Raw genomic sequence first — 7,500 nt, 5'->3', positions numbered from 1 at the left:
GGGAGATGCCTTAACTGTAATGAAAAACCAGTCAAACAAGATGTATACATTTCAAAACTAGACCGAAGAAGGATTTTCAAATTTTAAAAAATTGGCGAAAGAGAATAATTCCGACGCTGGTTTAAGCAGTGATCTAATCAATTATCAACTGATGCAATACGAATTAAACATATTTAGAACTGAACAACCACAAGCCATACGATTATACGAGTAGTGGTGATTTTTGTGTTCAGGTTGTGAAATCGAAATGATGAGCGAACTTTCCAGAACAGCTTTGAAACAAGACTACATTGAACTAGAACGCCACAAAAGCTGATTCGATCGTTATCTGTTCAACACCACACAATGCGAGCATCCCTAACCAAAGTCAACAAAATTAACGATTTGCCCCCAGACACCATTCAAAATCCAATGAAACCGACATAAAGGCGGTTACAACATACACTGACATGGGCAGCAAAGCGAGTGCGCATTCGCACGCTTAGTGGTATTACTACTTGGGTGAAAGTCGATAATATCATTGACAGTTAAGGACAACGCTACATTTTCGGATGCTACTCTTTGATGTGAAAATCATCCAATCGTTACGCTGTGACTAACTAGTCTGCTACTTAAGAATTTTAGACAAAATGTAAGGCACGTGCTGCAGACGAACTTAGCATTGTGTTTTTATTTACAAATGAGTTCCTTTCGTGCACAAAAAGCCTTTTCTGCAAAGACGGAGATTTCTTCTCAAGAAGTTAGCATCTTTAAATAAAACAAAACAATACCAAATACATTTTTTGTAAGTATGAAAGCTGTATGAAAACAAAAGAAACATGCTCATAGTCAGGATATTGATTTTGTGTGTCATTGTGCCAAGGGGGCTAGGTAGCTCAGTTGTTAGAGCACTGAACTTGTGATCAGAAGGTCGCAGGTTCGAATTCGGGCCGGGACGGACACGGGTCAACTTTATGTGCAGACCCAGAGACGGAAGCCATGCCCCACCCCCGTGTCACCACAATGGCACGTAAAATACTTTGGTTATTCTGCCATAAGTGCAGGTGGCTGAATACACCTAAACACGCAGACACCTGGGTAGCGCGACCCCGTTGCTGCTAGCTTTCCATTGGGAGGAAGCGACCCGAATTTCCCAGCGATGGGACAATAAAGTAATGAAAAATAAAAAAAAAATAAAAAAAATAAAAAAAATGTATTACATGTACAATCATGAACATATTTGCGGTGGGGAACACCATCGAGTACGCGGGAAGAGATTATTTCAATCGCTGTAGGAATACTCTTGCGCGAAATCATCTATGACTATTATGTTAAAGCTAAAATTCCTGCTCGCGTAAGATATAGAGCACTGGACTTGTGATCCTCTAGGGGCACGGGTTCGAATCCAGGCGAGGACGGACACGGGTCAACTTTATGTGCAGACTTAGAGACGGTGTTAATCCCACGCTCGTGTGACAACCGCTAATATAATTGAGTTAGATAAGCCAGCTACGGTGAGTGAGTGCTGTCCCTTGAGGATGGAAGACGTGATTTCTGAGCAGAGGGATTATTTCTCAAAAATGGACTAAAATTGACAATTCCAGTGCGTGATAGTTTGAAAACGTGGTGCTAAAGGTAATGTGAACATTCTAGCAAAAGCTTATTGACTGTCTGTGTGCATTTATTCGTCGTTGTTTGACATTTTGGATACCGGTTCAACTGCCTTCTATCACTGAGTTGTTTTGCTACAGTTCAGCGGTCTGCTGCACTGTGTGTATGATAGGCTGCTTGTGTTACACGGGGTGTGCGTGTTGACAAGAATGATAGGCCTAAGGACGGTTATGCAGTCTGGCTGTGAATATGGCGTCTGGGTTCACTAGAGCCAAACGAGCTTTATTTTCACCGTTCTCTGGAAAGAAAGATCCTAAGAAGGCAAGGAGTGAAGCGATTGATTTGTGTGATCAAGATTGTTCAGATAACCAAGAGTCTCAAGCTGCAGTTTCTAACATGTCTATTGACGCTTCTTCGTTGCACGAGAATATTATTTCTCGCGTTACTGACGCACTCTCGATTTTCAAGCCAGCCGAGGGTCAAAGTGACGACCCTATATTGAAACTCATTCCAGCTCTGGCAACTGCCATTTCGGTGGCAGTGGGAGAGGTCATGAAAGGGGTAGTGAAGGAAGTGGAGGAGAGAGTGGCAGCAGCTGTGTCTACGGCACCATCGGTGCGAGAAGAGCGCTTGTTTGCTGCAGTACGTCATCTCACTTACGAAAATGATAAACTTCAGCAGTATTCTAGAAGGGAGAGTGTTCGTGTGTTCGGTGTGTCACAGTCGGACAGTGAGAGTGCGGAGGAGGTGGAGAGGAAGGTGACACACGTGTTCAAAGAAGCGGGTGTGGAGGTCAAGCCTGACGACATCGCTGCAGTTCACAGAGTAGGCAAGGGGAATAAAGGTCCTCGGCCAATCCTCGTGAAATTTGTCTCCAGGAGGAAACGCAATGAAGTGATGGCAAAGAAGAAGAGCCTGCAGTCAAAAGATAACTTCAAAAGAGTCTTCATCAACGATGACGTCACGCCACTACGGGCAAGACTCCTCGGCTACGTCAAGAGACTGGAGAAGGTGGAGAAGGCGTGGACCTTCGAAGGCAAGATCTACTGTTCCCTCAAGTCCCAGTCCGGGGGTGAGCGTCAAAGGCCAGTCGCAGTGGAAACCCCCGACGATCTCTTCAAGTTGGGTGTGACCGGGGTGGATTATGCCGCCCTTGGTTTAACCCACCTCATCGAGCAGCCACTGCCTGTGGGTGGGGGGAGTCCTTCCCCTCGCCGCTAGGGGTGCCCAGGGGGCATTGTCGTGAGTGATGGTGGAGATGAGGGAGGTGGTGGCAGTGTAACGAATAGTGGTGGTGGCGAGAAAGTGAGAGTCGGACTAAGGACTGAGCGCGCTGTTGATGAAGAGGGAGGTGGAGACAGGAATGTGCGTGGTGATGATGAAGAGGGAGGTGGAGGTAGGACTCTGTGTTGTGATGATGAAGAGGGAGGTGGAGATAGGACTGTGCGCGATGGCGGTGATGATGAAGAGGGAGGTGGAGAGAGGACTTTGAGTGGTGATGATGAAGAGGGAGGCGGAGAGAGGACTTTGTGTTGTGATGATGAAGAGGGAGGTGGAGATAGGAATGTGCGCGATGGCGGTGATGATGAAGAGGGAGGTGGAGAGAGGACTTTGAGTGGTGATGATGAAGAGGGAGGTGGAGAGAGGACTTTGTGTTGTGATGATGAAGAGGGAGGTGGAGATAGGACTGTGCGCGATGGCGGTGGTGATGAAGAGGGAGGTGGCGATAATATTTTGTGCGATGGTGGTGATGATGAAGAGGGAGGTGGAGATAGGACCTTGCGCGTTGGTGGTGATGAAGAGGGAGGTGGAGAGAAGTCTATGTGCGGTGAGGATGAAGGTAGAGAGAGAAAGGTGAATGTTGATGTGTCACTTGGTGTTGATGGTGCTGATGATTTGTCTGATGTGCATGTGGATAATGAAAATAGATGTGATGATGATGTTTTGCTTGTTGTTGATGATGTGTCTGATGTGCATGTGGATAATGAAATTAGATGTGATGATGTTTTGCTTGGTACTGAAGATGTGTCTGATGTGCATGTTGATAATGAAAATAGATGTGATGTTTTGCTTGGTGCTGATGATGTGTCTGATGTGCATGTGGATAATGAAATTAGATGTGATGTTTTGCTTGGTACTGAGGATGTGTCTGATGTGCATGTTGACAATGAGCATAGATGTGATGATGATGTTAGTATGGGTAGCGTTGACGTGGTAGATACGTTCGACGCATATGGTAGTGATATGTCTGGAAGTGATGCCTTGGGTGATAGTGTGGATTTACTTAGTAGTAAAAATAATGTTCTTTCCTGTTTATCGCTGAACGTATGTGGAGTTATATCAAAATTGAAATTTCCTGATTTTGTAGAATTCATTGTGAAATATGATGTAATTTGTCTTAGTGAAAGCAAGCTAGATGACGTAGACAAGGTTGACGTGCCAGGTTATGTAGCATTCTATAAAAATAGAGGTAAATTTAGAAGAAAATCAGGAGGTATCTTAGTTCTTATACGTGAATGCTTCGCAGATAGTATCACTGTTTTTGAAGAAAGAAAGCTTTCTCATAAGATAACGGAAGACGTAAAGATGTGGTATAGATTTTTGGATATTGAACTGTGTGAGAATGCCCTATTTTTTAAGTTGGGAAAGAAAGTGCTTGGTCGTGACACACTCTTTTGCGCTGTATATATTCCTCCTGAAGGCTCGCCTTATCTAAATAAAGATGTCTATAGTGAACTAGAGGAAGCATACATAAACTTTGGTGTGGAAAACGACTATGTGTGTTTTTTAGGGGATTTCAACTCTCGCACTGGGAATTTGAATGAAATTTTGTCCGATGATGATAAGTATGTAGAAGGTGTTGTAGATAATGGCTTTGATATCACGGATATTGGTGAGCGTGTTTCACAAGATAATAGAACAAACAACTTTGGATTTAAGTTAATTGACTTCTGTAGGACAACTGGTTTAATAATTGCTAACGGTAGAGCTGGTGATGATGCTAACCTTGGCAGATGTACTTGTAAAGATAAAAGTGTTGTTGACTATTGTATTCTGTCAAGCAATTTATTTGTTAAAGTTGAAACTTTTGCTGTTTTGGATTTTTGTGAAATGTACTCGGACGTTCATTGCCCGCTCGCCCTATCTTTCTTTAGGCGCGATGAGTCTGATAGAAACGATGAAAGTATTGATTGCGTGAATGACATGAGAAATCCAAATGAGAACTTAGAGCATATCGAAAATAAAGTTGAATACACAAAACCAAATTGGAATGAAGGGAGTAAGTTAGCTTTCACAAGCTCTTTAGAGGAAACTGATATTAGTGATATAGATATTCAATTAACAAACATGTTGAGCTCTGTTATTAATGTGTCTGCAGAGGACATTGATAATGTAACTACTAATATATGTGACATTCTAAAGCGTTCTGCGGAAAAAATTGGAGTAATTAAGAAAAAGAATAAGATAAAACAAGTAAATAGTAAGAAACGAAAACCACACCAGCCTTGGTTCAATGCAGTTTGTAAAGAAAAAAGGAAAATATTTGTATGTGCAAAAAACAAAGTTAAGCGTTTTAGAAATATTTTTTCTGAGCATGAAAAGAAGAATGCCTTTAAGGACTATAAAACAACAATAAAAAAAGAATGTAAGTTGTATCATAAAGAATTTGTGAAGAAACTAAGAAAAATGAAAACTTGCGATCCAAAGGCGTATTGGAATGAGCTAAATAAGAATAAGAATAATAACAAAAGTACTAAGTTTCCTTCTTGCTCAGCTTTTTTAGAACACTTTACAAAGTTACAGGAATGTGACGAAGATGATGTGGATGAAGAAAGAGATCTGTTTGGTGATAATAGTGTAAATAATGAAGTTCTGAATGCACCCATTACAAAAGAGGAATTTATAAAATGTGTAAAAAAATTGAAAAACAACAAAGCGTGTGGTCAAGATAAAGTTATTAATGAGTATTTGAAAGCCTTTAACGATGGGATGACTGATATTGTTGTTAAGTTGTTTAATGTTGTGTTACAGTCTGGTAATGTTCCTACTCAGTGGTCCATTGGCGAAATTATCCCGCTGTATAAAAATAAGGGTTCCCAAACAGACCCAACTAATTATAGAGGAATAACAATACTTAGCTGCTTTGGTAAACTATTCACTGCGATTTTAAATACCAGATTATCGACTTTCTTGGAACTTAATGATAAGTTAGGTCAAGAACAGACAGGATTTCGTGCTGGTTTTTCAACATTAGATCATATCTTTACTCTGCATTGTGTTATAAATTTTTTTCTCCAAAAGAAAAAGCGTTTGTATTGTGCATTTGTCGACTATGAGAAAGCGTTCGATAAAGTTCGGCGAGCACTTTTATGGGAGAAATTAGTTAGCTTTGATGTTAATGGAAATTTTTTGAAAACTGTTAAAAATATGTATGATAAAGCAAAATCATGTATTAAAGTTAAAGGTGAATGTTCTGGTTATTTTCCTAGCATTTGTGGGGTCAGACAAGGAGAAAATTTGTCTCCCTTGTTTTTTGCTTTGTTTTTAAATGACCTAAAGCCGTATTTAGGGGAAACTAGTGATGGATTGACTTCTCTCTCTAGAGAAGCTGTTTCTCTTGGTATGGATGATGCTGATGTGAATGTAATGTTTCAACTGTTTGTATTATTGTACGCTGATGACACTGTGATTTGTGCTGAGTCTGAAACGAAATTGCAAGAATGCTTAGATAAAATGAATGCATACTGTTTGAAATGGAAACTGAATATTAATGTTAAAAAAACGAAAGTCATTGTTTTTTCAAGGGGTAAAATAAGAATTATACCTAAATTTACGTATGATGATAAGCCAGTTGAGGTAGTCCTTGATGTGATGTACTTAGGGTTACAGATTAATTATAATAATAAATTTTCGGTAGCACAAAAAAATTTGTATGACCGTGCGTCAAGGGCTATGTTTGCTCTTCTTCGCACATGTAGACAACTCTCATTGCCCGTGGATATACAGATTGATCTATTTGACAAAATGATTGTTCCGATTTTACTATATGGCTGTGAAATTTGGGGTTCAGGTTCTTGCGATTTAGCTACGAAGCTTCAGTTGCGTTTTTATAAGATAGTTTTCAAACTAAGAAAATCCACCCCTAATGCAATGGTTTTTGGCGAACTTGGAAAATATCCCTTAGATGTCAATATGAAATGTAGAATGCTCTGTTATTGGTATAAACTAATTGACCCAGTTAACAAAAATAAATTTTCAAGTGTTGCTTACAGATTTACCTATAGACTATATTCGCAAAAGATGTTTACTTCTGACTATCTGTCATGCATAGAAAAAACGTTAAGTGATATAGGTCTTTCTGGGTTTTGGATACAACAAGAATTTGTTTCTCAATATACATCTACTTGGTTTAAAGAAAAAGTAAAGCGGTGTTTATATGACCAGTATATTCACAATTGGTTCTCAGAAATGGATACAAAAGACATTTTTTGTAATTATAGAATGTTTAAAGATAGTTTTGTGTGTGAAGACTACATTAAATCCTTGTCGTTCCAAAAAGTCGTTACACTCATGAAATTTAGAACTACAAATAACAACCTGCCAGTACAGAAAGAAAGATACCTTAATATACCTAGAGCGAATCGCATTTGCAGAAAATGTACATCAGAAGATATAGGAGATGAGTATCATTATTTGTTTGTTTGTGACTTTTTCAATGAAAAAAGAGCAGAACTTATTCCACCATTCTACTGGAAAAAACCAAATTCACTTAAATACAAAAAACTGTTTGTATCAAGAAATAAGAAATTGTTGACGAAACTCTTGGAATTTATAAAATTAATTAGTAGCAATTTTTCATAGTGCTGGGATTTGTTAACCGTATTTTCGTTTTGTGTCCCCCATTGCCAG

Source organism: Littorina saxatilis, linkage group LG7 (assembly GCF_037325665.1).
Source record: "Littorina saxatilis isolate snail1 linkage group LG7, US_GU_Lsax_2.0, whole genome shotgun sequence".
Taxonomy (NCBI): domain Eukaryota; kingdom Metazoa; phylum Mollusca; class Gastropoda; order Littorinimorpha; family Littorinidae; genus Littorina; species Littorina saxatilis.
The sequence above is the reverse complement of the archived record's forward strand: the minus strand, read 5'-3'. Positions refer to the sequence as shown.